The sequence below is a fragment of the Bufo gargarizans genome, chromosome 6 (assembly GCF_014858855.1).
Source record: "Bufo gargarizans isolate SCDJY-AF-19 chromosome 6, ASM1485885v1, whole genome shotgun sequence".
Classification (NCBI taxonomy): Eukaryota; Metazoa; Chordata; class Amphibia; order Anura; family Bufonidae; genus Bufo; species Bufo gargarizans.
The window spans coordinates 26,287,124-26,302,339 of NC_058085.1; the positions used below are offsets into that span (position 1 = coordinate 26,287,124).

General features: G+C 43.2%; 1 protein-coding gene and 1 pseudogene across 1 annotated transcript in view; one reads left to right on the top strand and one right to left on the bottom strand.

The window, feature by feature from the left end:
• Nucleotides 1–15,216, top strand: part of LOC122940414 (zinc finger protein 260-like) — a 492,103-nt gene that overhangs the window by 195,345 nt on the left and 281,542 nt on the right. The gene's annotated exons all lie outside the window — the stretch shown is intronic.
• The window catches only part of LOC122940400, a 200,868-nt pseudogene that overhangs the window by 61,318 nt on the left and 124,334 nt on the right, over nt 1–15,216 (bottom strand).

The window sequence follows — 15,216 nt, forward strand, 5'->3', positions numbered from 1 at the left end:
TATATTCCATCTGCTTAGTTTTATGTTAAATATCTATCAATTAGGAACTAAGTCATCTGAATCAGAAGGTAGGCAATCTTTATTTCCTGCCGACAGTGAGACAACCAAATAACACACGATACAATGTTGTCAAGCTCTGCTAAAGCAGCTGTCTGATTATACTAGGAGTCCAGGCTTTATATACGGTTCCTTATGTAAGCAATAAAGAAATAAGCTATATAATAATAATCGCTATACCTAGGCAGGTTAGTCGATACTTTGCATAGAACATATAACAGGATGTTTCTATAGAATATGACAGGATGATGAGGCAGGACGTTCTATAAACTGTTGACCCAGATGTTCTCTGCAGTTGTGCTTTACTACCCAAGTCAATAGTCTTTACAAAAATCACTTTGTTAACCCTTAAAATGATATGAATTTCAAAACCGTTTCCACCATGGTGTAGTGGATGAATACTGTTATGTCGGAGCTGCTTTAACTGAAGAGATTGGTCACCACCTCTGTCTAAGGCACAATGGATGGATCTGTGGAGTTCTGGTGCCAGAGCTACTGTAGAGCAACTGATAGGTGGGGGGTCTGACACCTGGCACCCCCACCAATCTGATACTTATGGCCTATCCTGACAACAGGCCATCGAGATCACATTACTGGAAAACCCCTTTAATGACATACGCATTATAGTCAATTAAAGCATGGGGCGGTTTAATAGTCCAAGCATCATTTTTACTTCTTGTTCAACCCAACAAATTTTTGGTATTGTTTTTACATGTTACATAGGGGTTCTTTGGTAATTTGTTTTTAGAGTTTTTTTTTATCTTTATTTAGTTTTATTTGGGGGAAAAAAGTTGTTTAATTTCAAACTCCAGCTGCTTATTATTTAAATATGCAAATTGACACCAAAAGAAATGGTTAAAATTGGTTCCCTGTCTTGGTCATTTTAATAGTTTTTTTTTTTTGTTTCATGTGAAAAGGCCGACTATGCTGACGGTTTCAGCAGGTGTAGACTATTTTTCTATTTTATTCACACTTGTATTTTGAGATATATTTTGATACTTTTAAAATACATTTTGGATGTTGGGACATTTACACATAATTTCTTTTGCAATTTTCTTTATAACTGGGGCATCCAAATGTGGCAAGTGATGCATAATGGCAGTGCCTGGCAATGTAGAAACCACTATGTGCACAAAACAAGCAATCACCATCCATAAGAACAGTAAAGGATCACTACCACCCCTCCCTATCCGAGCTATTGTCATTACTTCGAGAAGTACAGATGTAGCAGGGTTAACACACAAACTCTTAACTCAAATTTCTTAACTCAAAATGGACACAAATGCAACATATCCAATGAATATATTTTATATCATGTCATCTTCAATTATAAAACTAAGCAATCCAGAGCTGGTGGGACATACAATAAAAAATAATCCAGGATTCCCCCACTGGTAAATTCATGTGAGATGAGTGAAGCACATGACTTCTACAAATACAGGGGTGGCTGGGACCCCACTTGTTGGATTTATCTACAGGTACATTTTGGTCAGGGTGTGCAGATTAAGATGATATTTCTCGTGGAAGACGAGTAATGGCTTCTATGTAATTAGGCAATCCTAGCCTGGTCACTTTTTGGGAGAACTTGCACATTACTGATGAAATGTGCCCAGTAAGACCAGAGCTGACAGTTTTTTTTAATGTTACAAATACTTATAGGGGTAGAACAGACCGGGACTGGAATAGGCAGATTGTTATCCTTTTATATCAGGCCCTGGTTTTGTGCTTCACCAGCTATGGTTGAAAGATACACTACTCCCATAGATTTATGATGTGTCACACAGGCTTACTCTTATCAGTGGTAGCCCCTCTCTCTATTACTACCCCTAGGCTGTCCCATGCTCAGTTAGAGGTAGGTGGAGCGTCCTTAAAAAAGATTTTAGGGATTTAGGTCACAAGCTTAGGGCAAGGACCTCAAACTTAGTGTTTTCCAAAATACTACCTGTACCACGAGTCCCACAAGACAGGCAGTGGGAAATTAGGGAGGTTAACAAGTAGCTCAAGAACTGGTATAGGAAGGCAGGGTTTGGGTCCCTGGAGAACAGGGCCGACTTCTCTGTCGGCTACAGGCTCTATCGTAGGAAAGGGCTACACCTCAATGGGGAAGGGGCAGCTGTTTTGTGGTAGAAGATAGCTAGAAGGTTGGAGGAGTGTTTAAACTAGGGACGGTATGGGGGGGGGGGGGATAATTACGTTATAGGAGGGGAAGATAGTATGTAGGTCTCTATCTGCAATCTTGGAGTACCTTAATAAAAATAAGAAAATAACGCCATATCAGCATGGCTTCATGAATGATCACTCATGTCAAACTTATTTAATCAGTTTCTATGAGGAAGTAAGTTCTAGACTTGACAGTGGCGAATCAATGGATGTCGTATATCTGGACTTCTCCAAAGCATTTGACACTGTACCACATAAAAGGTTAGTATATAAAATGAGAATGCTCGGACTGGGAGAAAATGTCTGCATGTGGGCAACTGGCTCAGAGATAGAAAACAGAGAGTGGTTATTAATGGTACACACTCAGATTGGGTCACTGTCACTAGTGGAGCACCTCAGGGGTCAGTATTGGGCCCTATTCTCTTCAATATATTTATTAATGATCTTGTAGAAGGCTTGCAAAGTAAAATATCAGTTTTTGAAGTAATTAAAATGAAAGAGGACAGTATGCTACTACAGAGGGATCTGGATAGATTGGAGGCTTGGGCAGAGAAGTGGCAGGTGAGGAATAATGCAAGTCAGCAGTACATACTAAATGGTAAAACACTGCGCAACAGTGACATGGAAAAGGACCTAGGAATTTTAGTGAACAGGAAACTAACCTGTAGAAACCAGTGTCAGGCATCTGCTGCCAAGGGCAATTAGAGAATGGGTTGCATCAAAAGGGGCATAAGTGCCCATAAGAACATAGTCCTGCCACTTTACAAGTCACTAGCCAGACCACACATGGAGGACCGTGTACAGTTCTGGGCTTCTGTGAACAAGGCAGACATAGCAGAGCTGAAGAGGGCTCAGAGGAGGGCAACTAAAGTAATAACTGGAATGGGTGGACTACAGTAACCAGAAATATCAAAATTAGGGTTATTCACTTTAGAAAAAAAGACGACTGAGGGGAGATCTAAAAACTATGTATAAATATATCAGAGGTCAGTACAGAGATCTCTCCCATCATCTTTTTATCCCCAGGATTGTGACTAGGGGACATCCTCTGCATCTGGAGGAAAGAAGGTTTGTACACAAACATAGAAGAGGATTCTTTAAGGTAAGAGCGGTGAGACTATGGAACTCTCTGCCTGAGGAGGTGGTGATGGTGAGTTCACTAAAAGAGTTCAAGAGGGGCCTGGATGTATTTCTGGAGTGTAATAATATTACAGGCTATAGCTACTAGAGAGGGGTCGTTGATCCAGGGAGTTATTCCGATTGGAGTCTGGAACAAATGTTTTCCCTCTAAAGTGGGGAAAATTAGCTTCTAGCTCACATTATTATTATTTTTTGCCTTCCTCTGGATCAACTTGCAGGATAACAGGCTCAACTAGATGGACAGATGTCTTTTTTCAGCCTTATAAACTATGTTACATCCTATCGGTCATTCCACTTGATGCAAAGAACTGGCCATTTACAAGTGTGAATGACGCCTCTTTTTCCACATGTCTGGAACCCAGCTCTTTTGGGAATCCAGCTCTATTTTTTGGACTTTCACATATAGGCCCCTGTATTTGCAGTTTTACAGGAATGGAGGGTCCCCATACAGATCACAGACAGGGTGGAATACAAACATGTGTTTAGAGGAGATATACTGTGTGTGTGTGTGTGTGTGTGTGTGTGTGTATATATATATATATATATATATATATATATATATATAAAAAAGTTTAGTTTTACTTTTAACTAGATCTGTCCTTTGATCACCAATATTCATTCAATACAAGAGACTATGTTTGTTTGGGGAGCTCCCACGGTGGTCCCAATCATCGCTCCAAGCCCTCAGCTACCTCTGGTAACTGAAAGCAAGGCGCTGTTTTATCTTCCTGTAAAAAAGGAGTATCTGAAGGAATAAAGCAAGTTAGTGACCACCATAAAACACATAAGGGAGGTCCCTAATGAGCTAAGCATAAAGATGGCTTCCCTTATATGTGGGTTTTTTGATGATTAACAAGAGATGATTTATGGTTGAAACACATCACATTCTGAACACGAAAATGGCTTCTCCCTTGTGTGAATTTTCTGATGTTTAATAAGATGTGATTTACGGTTAAAACATTTCCCACATTCTGAACATGAAAATGGCTTCTCCTCTGTGTGAATTTTCTGATGTATAACAAGATATTGTTTACGGTTAAAACATTTCCCACATTCTGAACATGAAAATGGCTTCTCCCCTGTGTGAATTTTCTGATGTCTATCAAGACTTAATTTACTGTTAAAACATCTCCCACATTCTGAACATGAAAATGGCTTCTCCCCTGTGTGAATTCTCTGATGTATAACAAGATAGTGTTTACGGTTAAAACATTTCCCACATTCTGAACAGGAGAATGGCTTCTCCCCTGTGTGAATTTTCTGATGTCTATCAAGACCTGATTTACTGTTAAAACAATTCCCACATTCTGAACAAGAAAATGGCTTCTCCCCTGTGTGATTTCTCTGATGTATAACAAATTCTGATTTCAACTTAAAACATTTCCCACATTCTAAACAGGAAAATGGCTTCTCTCCTGTGTGAATTCTCTGATGCATAACAAGAAATTGTTTACGGTTAAAACTTTTCCCACATTCTGAACATGAAAATGGCTTCTCCCCTGTGTGAATTCTCTGATGTATAACAAGATATTGTTTACGGTTAAAAGATTTCCCACATTCTGAACATGAAAATGGCTTCTCCCCTGTGTGAATTCTCTGATGTATAAGCAGATCTGATTTCTGGTTAAAAGATTTCCCACATTCTGAACATGAAAATGGCTTCTCCCCTGTGTGAATTCTCTGATGTATAAGCAGATCTGATTTCTGGTTAAAACATTTCCCACATTCTGAACATGTAAATGGCTTCTCTCCTGTGTGAATTCTCTGATGGATAACAAGATCTGATATACGGTTAAAACATTTCCCACATTCTGCACATAAAAATGGCTTCTCCCCTGTGTGAATTCTCTGATGTACAACAAGATATTGTTTACGGTTAAAAGATTTCCCACATTCTGAACATGAAAATAGCTTCTCCCCTGTGTGATTTCTCTGATGTATAACAAGATCTGATTTCTGTTTAAAACATTTTCCACATTCTAAACATGAAAATGGCTTCTCCCCTGTGTGAATTCTCTGATGTACAACAAGATATTGTTTACGGTTAAAAGATTTCCCACATTCTGAACATGAAAATGGCTTCTCCCCTGTGTGATTTCTCTGATGTATAACAAGATCTGATTTCTGTTTAAAACATTTTCCACATTCTAAACATGAAAATGGCTTCTCCCCTGTGTGAATTCTCTGATGTATAACAAGATAGTGTTTACGGTTAAAACATTTCCTACATTCTAAACATGAAAATGGCTTCTCCCCTGTGTGAATTCTCTGATGTATAACAAGATCTGATTTCTGGTTAAAACATTTTCCACATTCTGAACATGAAAATGGCTTCACCCCTGTGTGAATTCTCTGATGTATAACAAATTCTGATTTACGGTTAAAACTTTTCCCACATTCTGAACATGAAAATGTCTTCTCTTTTACGTGAGCTGTTTGATGTTTAGCACCTCTTCTGTGACTTTTATTCCGTGTTACATTCTTTGATAAATGAGAAGATCGGAGCTGTTTAAAAGAATTAAATGATGCATTGTTACTGTGATTAGATGAGAGTATATCTTGCATATTGGCATGCTCTTCAAATGTATCTCGTGTGATACCACAATCATCTACTTCAAAATCTGAAGATACCAGATGTTTCTCTAAGTTCCTGGTACAGTCATCTGCCAAGAATAAAACACATTTTATTATTGATGAATAAAATTAAAATTGTATTGAAGTTTTATAATTTTTCCATATAAAAAATCCACAGAAAGTACAAGACATGGCACACAAACAGTGGTGGCCAAACAGACCACAATCTAATAGTAGACCGAGGGGCATAACTAGAAAACGCTGGTCTCCACCTTGAGAAACTTCCCTGCAACCCCCATCCAATCAGTCATTTAAAAGATATATAAATTAAAGCATTCCTAGTGCTGGAAAAGAGGCGACGAATCCCCTCTTAGTGCCCCACACAATACCTGTAGTTATCTCCCCTCAGTGTCCCTTTCACAGTGGAATTCCCCCTTAGTGCCCTCTTCACAGTACTGATGTTCCCTAAGTGTCCCACTCAGTAGAATGTCCTCTTCAGGTCTCCAAACAGTAGTTATGCACCCTTTGTGCACCCCTGCAGTTGTGCTGTCCCTTAGTGTCCCCTTTACATCAGTGAAGCTCCTATACTGTGAATAAAGTTAAAGTAATACAGAGCACATCATGCTCTTCCCAGCAGCAGGCAAATATCTGGTGCTCAGTAGTGTTGATCGAGCACCGTAGTGCTCAGGTGCTCGGGCCAAACACATCGTGATATTCGGGTGCTCGACTGAGCACCCGAGTATAATGGAAGTCAATGGGAGAACCCGAGCATTAAACCAGGTACCCCCCCTGCTCTGAAGATGGGAGGGTGCCCGGTTCATAAGAAAATGTCAGAAATTGTTGGTAACACCACTGAAATGGTTCTGTAATAGCATAGGGAGGATGTATGGATGCATCTTGGACTCGATGGCCGTTGCTGGGAACTATGTTGTCCGAATAGTACGCCACTTTTACATAATGACAATAAAAATGCACAAAACCAAGGAAAAAATTAAAATCAATTTTAGAGGTAAAATTGATAGAAAACATGCTTTCCTGAATATTTACTTGTATATAAAGTGCAAGTCCTGCCAAAAATAACAAGTAAGAGGCACTCCGATACACTCTTAGTTACACATAAAGGAGGGCATCATACACACCCTTTAAAAATTATGATTGATGGCCTGCTGGTGACCCTTAAAAACATTAGGAGCAAGGGCCTGCTGATCTGACCATCTAAAACATTATGGGCGGTGGTCTGCTGCCGCTTTGGTGACTCTAGTTAACCTGGGGCCGATGGCACGTCCCAGTGACGGAGACTATCCATTCGGATGTCTGGCCTATCAACTTTTCATGTAATTGTCAGCTCAAAACCATTATAAACTACGGGTAACAGGGAATCAGTGTTTGATTCCGGTGAGGAAGCCTGAGAAACGGCTACCACATCCAAGGAAGGCAAGCGGGTGGCGCGCAAATCATACACTCCCGACTCGTGGAAGTAGTGATGATAAATAACAATACAGGACTCTTAAGATGCCCAGTTATTGGAATGAGCAATACAAAATTACAGGGAATGTCACTGCGGTAGTTTGGATGAGGAAACATTATACAGGAGAGGCCCTGCTGCCGCTTTGTTGACTCTAGATAACTTCTGCCTGATCGCATGTTCCCGTGACGTCCACGATCCATTTTGATATCTTCCCTATCAACTTTCGATGTTCTTTTATGCGCATAACATGGTGACCACTGGTAACGGGAAATCATTGTTCGATTTCGGAGAGGGAGCCTGATAAACGGCTATGGCTACTACTTCAAAGCAAGGCAGCATGAGTTGCGGGCCTGCAGGTGAGCTGACCCTATAAAACATTATATGCGAGGGCCTGCAGCTGAGCTGACCCTCTAAAAAATTATATGCGAGGGCCTGTAGCTGAGCTGACCCTGTAAAAGATTTGAGTTGCGGGCCTGCTGGTGAGCTGAAGTGGAACCGACAAACGCAACTTGATTTTGATGGTTGCATTAATCTGCATGTGACCATCATACAGCTCTACAGATTTGTTTCCATCTGCATCTTTCTGAACAATCTGTAACCTCAGTCTTTTATCCAGACTCTGTCATTGTCATGGCCTATGGTGTACGCTGTGACACTGTTGCCACACTTGCGGTTGCCCACGGCAACGTGTTGCTGTGAGAGCATGCGGTGGCAGTGTCTCGGCCTTCTGGGTGATTGCCGTGACATGGTTGCCACGCATGCTGTTGCCGGTGGTTACGTCTTTGGTATGCTTATGTGCGCACTTCCCCTTTAAGTTGTAGCCTCCCTCTGTCTGGTGCTGTAAGGGTTAACTCCCTGACTGGGTGTGGTCACTTGGCTTATATCTTCTGTGGTTTCCTGGCTGGAGTCAGTTTTCAGCTGTGGTTGGTGCTAGAGCTCTGCTCCAGTCCAGGGTGTTCCATCTGTCTAGTGAGGGCCACCCTTGTGGTCACCAATGTCATCCCGGTGTCTCCTTCCCTTCCTGTCCCTATTTGTATGGAGTGGGTTATGTTCAGGGTGTTTGTATGTCTAGTTTGGTGTTACATGTCTGGTGGTGTTTGGTGTCCAGCATGTTTTGCTAGACATTCCCCTCTCTCATGTTTATTGCAGCTATGGGTGTCCTGGGTTCCTCTGTGGTTTGTGGTCTGTGCTGTGTCCTTTAATGTTGGTGTGGACAGCAGCACTAGCGCACGGGTACCAGTCAGTGTGTCTGTGGCAGGTAAGTGGGTTATTGGTTTTGCTTACCTGCCATCTCCTTATGCTGTATGTGTTCCCTTCTCCTTGCAGCCTGGCCTCAGATAGAGACTTCTGTTCCTCCATGACTGGGATGAACAGGTCATCTCTTCCCTGCTCCTTGGTGAGGGATTACCAGGGCGACTTAGAGTCTCTAGGAATCCTGAGTATGAGTCCTCCCACCATTGGGGTCCGCTCATACGGTGAGGAGTCAGGGAGAGGATTAGGGACGCTGTAGGAGGTGACCTGCTCCATTATTACTCCTTTAGGGCCAGGCTGATCCCCTTTTACCCTTTGACACCTCACGGTGGGGGGGGGGGGGGGGGTTTCCCCACTCCCCACCGTGACAGTCATTGTGCCATTGTGCCTATGTGGCCTCCTCATGCTGCCATCTCCACACCATGTCACCTTGCCACTCATTTTTATCACCATGCTGCGGCTGATACTGCTTAAAAGGCCTTAAATTGATCACCAGGCCCACAATTTAATTAAGGTTTTGGAATCGATAAACTCAACTTGCTTTTGTGGGCTGCATCAGTGGCGTAGCTAGAAATGACTGGGCCCCACAGCAAATTTTTGAATGGGGCTCCATCCCACAGTAATTTTTTAGCAACCCCCTTCCTTTCATGCCACCCCTATTCCTGTGGCTAGTAAAGATCGCTCTCTCGGACCAGGGCCGGCAGCTGTTCCATTCGTTTTATACACTGTCTATACTGTCACTGTATATAATTTAATTGTGTAATACTGTTGAGGGGGCCCTGACCAAATCCTTTAGTCCTCCTCCTCCTGGATGGACCCCTTCTGGGCCAGGGCCCCAAAGCTGCAGTTTCCCCTGCTTCCCTTATAGCTACGCCCCTGGTCTGCATTAAACTGCAGGTGACCGTGATACAGCTCCACAGATTTGTTTCCATCTGCATCTTTCTAAATAATCTGTGGCCTTAGTCTTTTATCCAGACTCCGTCATTGTGCCACTATGTGGCCTCCTCATGCTGCCATCTCCACAGTATGTCACATTGCCACTCATTTTTATCACCATGCTGCTGCTTAAAAGGCCTTAAACTGATCATCAGGCCCACAATATAATTAAAGGTTTTACGCACAAAACCAAAGTAAAAAAACAAAAAACGATTTTATAGGAAAAGTTGATTGAAAACATTCTTTCCTGTATATTTACTTGTATATAAAGTGCAAGTGCTGCCAAAAATTACAAGTAAGAGGCACTCCGATACAACCTGTATATCACATAAAGGAGGGCCTCATTCACATTGAGTTGTGGACTTGCAGGTGAGTGGACCCTCTAAAAAATTATATTCAAAAGCCATATATTTAACCATATACCCTTGTTTGTGGTAGAACGGGTGCATGCGAATACAGTCTATTAACTACATTAAAAACAACACATGTAAAGTGCCTTTATGTTCATCAGCATTCCTCTGGTGGAGTCGAGAAGTCATGGTCAATCCAGGCCTTGAGTCAACCTGTCAGCATTTTCAGTTGACAGGCGGATACGCTTATCGGTTATAATGCCACCAGCAGAACAAAATACATGCTCAGACAAAACGCTGGCGGCAGGGAAGTCCAGCACCTCCAAAGCGTAGAGCGCCAGTTCGTGCCAAGTGTCCAGCTTGGACACCTAGTAGTTGTAATGCACTGAGGGATAGAGATGTCGCAAACATAAAATTTTCCGTTCGCGAACGGCGAACGCGAACTTCCGCAAATGTTCGAACTGGCGAACCGCCATAGACTTCAAAAGGCAGGCGAATTTTAAAACCCACAGGGACTCTTTCTGCCCACAATAGTGATGGAAAAGTTGTTTCAAGGGGACTAAAACCTGGACTGTGGCATGTCGGAGGGGTTCCATGGCAAAACTCCCATGGAAAATTACATAGTTGACGCAGAGTATGGCAAGTTGAATTTGCAATGCGATTAATATAACCTGCATTAATCGCATTGTGAATTCAACTTAGAGCTAAATTCCTAATGATTGTTTTGCTAGAATTGACGAATATAACGAATATAGCGCTATATTCTCAATCTTCGTTATATTCTAGCAAATACAACCATTAGGAACCCAGCTCTAAGTTGAATTCGCAATGCGATTAATATAACCTGTATTAATCGCATTGGGATTACAACTTAGTCAAATTTGTGACACTGCAGCTTCAGAATGAATCTAAGATGGATGCTGTCCTTGCTTTTTGATAGGAGGTGGGAGGGTCTGGGAGGGAGGGTATGCTGATTGGCTGGAATGTGTCTGCTGACTGTGAGGTACAGGGTCAAAGTTTGCTCAATGATGATGTATAGGAGGCAGACCGAACATCGCATATGTTCACCCGCCGCGGCGAACAAGCTATGTTTGCCGGGAACTGTTCGCCGGCGAATAGTTCGGGACATCTCTACTGAGGGATCATTGAGGACGCTGACACGGTCTGCTATGTACGCCTTCGCCATCTTCCAAATTTTTCTCTCCTTGTGGCAGTAGGCCCCACATCAGGGTGAGGGTGCTGGCGGGGTGTCGTGAAACTGTCCCAGGCTTTGGAGAGTGTTGCCCTGCCACTGTTGGAACTGCTGCGTGTTCCCCTTGTCTCCCCTCCTCGGTTGGCCAAGGAAGTACGGACTCTGCTGCCAGCGTTGTCAGATGGAAAATTGTGGAGCAATTTTTCAACAAGGATCTTCTGGTATTGCACCATTTTGCTTGTCCACTCCACCAGAGGAATGAGAGATGAGAAGTGCTCTTTGTAATGGGGGTCGAGAAGGGTGAACAACCAGTAATGTATGTTGTTTAAAATGCGTATAACGCGCAGGTTGCGGGAAAGGCAGCCTAACATGAAGTCAGCCATGTGTGCCAGAGTACCAGCAGGCGAGACTTCATAGTCTTCATCAGGAGAATCACTCCCAATCTCCTCATCCTCTTCTTCTGCCCACCCACGCTGAACAGATAGAATTAAACTTCCATGGGTACTACCCTCTGTAACGGAAGCAGCCGTCTCCTGCTCCTCCTCTTCAGCCTCCAATTCGCGCTGAGAAGACGAACTGAGGGTGGTCTGGCTATCATCAACATGTGTAATGTCTTCCCCCTTTTCCACAAGCAAAGCGTCATCCTTAATTGTGAGCAGCGAGCATTTGAGAAGACACAGAAGTGGGAAGGTGACGCTGATAATAGCGTTATCGCCACTCACCATTTGTGTTGATTCCTCAAAGTTGCATAAAACCTCACAGAGGTCAGACATCCATGCCCACTCCTCGCTTGTGGATAGCGGAAGCTGACTGGAAAGGCGATGACCATGTTGCAACTGGTATTCCACAACTGCCCTCTGTTGCTCACAAAGCCTGGTCAACATGTGGAACGTGGAGTTCCAGCACGTGCTCACGTCGCACAACAGCTGGTGAGCTGGCAATTTCAAGCGCTGCTGCAGCGTTGACAGACCGACTGAAGCTGCCGGTCACTTGCGGAAATGTGCACACCCGAGGCGCACCTTCACCAGAAGCTCAGGAAAATTGGGCTATGTTTTTAAAAACCACTGAACCACAAGGTTTAATACGTGGGCAAGGCATGGGATGTGTCTAAGGTTGTCCAGCTCCAAAGCCGCAACCAAGTTATGGCCATTATCAGACACAACCATGCCTGGTTCTAGGTTGAGTGGCGACAGCCACAGCGCAGTCTGGTCTCTTATACCCTGCCACAGCTCTGCGACGGTGTGTTGTTTGTCACCTAGGCAGATCAGCTTCAGCGCGGCCTGTTGCCGCTTCCCCACTGCAGTGCTACACTGCTTCCTGCTACCGACTGATGGCTGACTGGTGCTCCACAACATTCACCCAGTGTGCAGTCAGGGAAATGTAGCGTCCCTGGCCGAAAGCACTTGTCCATGGTTAAGTGGACCTTCCCAGTAACTGCATTGGTCAGGGCACATGTGATGTTAAGGGACACATGTTGGTGCAAGGCTGGCATGGCACACCTTGAAAAATAGTGGCGGCTGGGGACTGTGTAATGAGTGACGGCAGCCGACATCAGGCTGCCGAAGGCCTCAGTGTCCACAAGCCTAAATGGCAACATTTCCAGGGCCAGTAATTTGGAAAGCTGCGCATTTAGTGCTATGGCCTGTGGGTGGGTGGCTGGGTATTTGTGCTTGCGTTCAAATGCCTGGAATAATGACATTTGTGGATGTGGTTGCTGATGGTGCTTGCGAAGGTCCAGGTGCAGGGCGGGAGGCATCCGGGCCTGTGTCTTTGACAGGGGATTGACCAGCACGTAACACAGGGGAAGAGGAGGCAGTGGTGTGACCCGCAGACACAGATTGTGGACCCAGGCGTTCGGCCCACCTATTAGGGTGCTTTGATGACATGTGGCGGATCTTGCTAGTGAGGTTGCTAGTGTTCACGCCCCGGCTCATTTTGGTGTGGCACAGGTTGCAAACTACTATTCTTTTGTCGTCCGTACTTTCTTCAAAAAAGCGCCATACTGCCGAACACTTACCCCTCAGCAAGGGAGATTTACGCAAATAGGTGCTCCGTGGAACAGTGGCGGGCCTGTTCGGTGGTGGCCGCCTTCTACCTTTTGCCACCTCACTGCCTCACACGCACACACGCTATTGCAGCACAGATGTGACAATTCACTGCAGGGACCCTTTATAGGAAAAATGTGGATACATTATGGAAAAAATATAATTGTTTTCAATAATATTCTTCCTATCTCTGCCCCTGACACACAGAAGGTATTGCTGAACAGATGTCACAAGTCGCTGCAGACACCCTCTATAGAGAAAAATTAATAAATAAAATCGCAGCAAAGTATGGAAAAAAATTAATCTGACTACTTTGCAAGATTAACCACCTCAGCTCCCCTAGCTTAAACACCCTTAATGACCAGACCACTTTTTACAATTCTGCACTACACTACTTTCACCGTTTATTGTTCGGTCATGCAACTTACCACCCAAACGAATTTTACCTTCTTTTCTTCTCACTAATAGAGCTTTCATTTGGTGGTATTTCATTGCTGCTGACATTTTTACTTTTTTTTGTTATTAATCGAAATTTCCCGAAATTTTTGCAAAAAAATGTAATTTTCAGTTGTAAAATTTTTCAAAAAAACCGACATCTATATATAAATTTTTCTCTAAATTTATTGTTCTACATGTCTTTGATTAAAAAAAAAAATGGTTTGGGTAAAAGTTATATCGTTTACAAACTATGGTACAAAAATGTGAATTTCCGCTTTTTGAAGCAGCTCTGACTTTCTGAGCACCTGTCATGGTCCCTGAGGTTCTACAATGCCCAGACAGTAGAAACACCCCCCAAATGACCCCATTTCGGAAAGTAGACACCCTAAGGTATTCGCTGATGGGCATTGTGAGTTCATAGAACTTTTTATTTTTTGTCACAAGTTAGCGGAAAATGATGATTTTATATATTTTTTTTTTCTTACAAAGTCTCATATTCCACTAACTTGTGACAAAAAAATAAAAACTTCCATGAACTCACTATGCCAATCACGAAATACCTTGGGGTGTCTTCTTTCCAAAATGGGGTCACTTGTGGGGTAGTTATACTGCCCTGGCATTTTAGGGGCCCTAATACGTGAGAAGTAGTTTGAAATCAAAATGTGTAAAAAATGCCCTGTGAAATCCTAAAGGTGCTCTTTGGAATGTGGGCCCCTTTGCCCACCTAGGCTGCAAAAAAGTGTCACACATCTGGTATCGCCGTACTCAGGAGAAGTTGGGCAATGTGTTTTGGGGTGTCATTTTACATATACCCATGCTGGGTGAGATAAATATCTCGGTCAAATGTCAACTTTGTATACAAAAATGGGAAAAGTTGTCTTTTGCCGAGATATTTCTCTCACCCAGCATGGGTATATGTAAAATGACACCCCAAAACACATTGCCCAACTTCTCCTGAGTACGGCGATACCAGATGTGTGACACTTTTTTGCAGCCTAGGTGGGCAAAGGGGCCCACATTCCAAAGAGCACCTTTAGGATTTCACAGGGCATTTTTAACACATTTGGATTTCAAACTACTTCTCACGCATTAGGGCCCCTAAAATGCCAGGGCAGTATAACTACCCCACAAGTGACCCTATTTTGGAAAGAAAACACCCCAAGGTATTCCGTGAGGGGCATGGCGAGTTTCTAGAATTTTTTATTTTTTGTCACAAGTTAGTGGAATATGAGACTTTGTAAGAAAAAAAAAAGAAAAAGAAAAAATCATTTTAAGCTAACTTGTGACAAAAAATAAAAAATTCTAGGAACTCGCCATGCCCCTCACAGAATACCTTGGGGTGTCTTCTTTCCAAAATGGGGTCACTTGTGGGGTAGTTATACTGCCCTGGCATTTTAGGGGCCCTAATGCGTGAGAAGTAGTTTGAAATCCAAATGTGTTAAAAATGCCCTGTGAAATCCTAAAGGTGCTCTTTGGAATGTGGGCCCCTTTGCCCACCTAGGCTGCAAAAAAGTGTCACACATGTGGTATCGCCGTACTCGGAAGAAGTAGGGCAATGTGTTTTGGGGTGTATTTTTACATATACCCATGCTGGGTGAGAGAAAT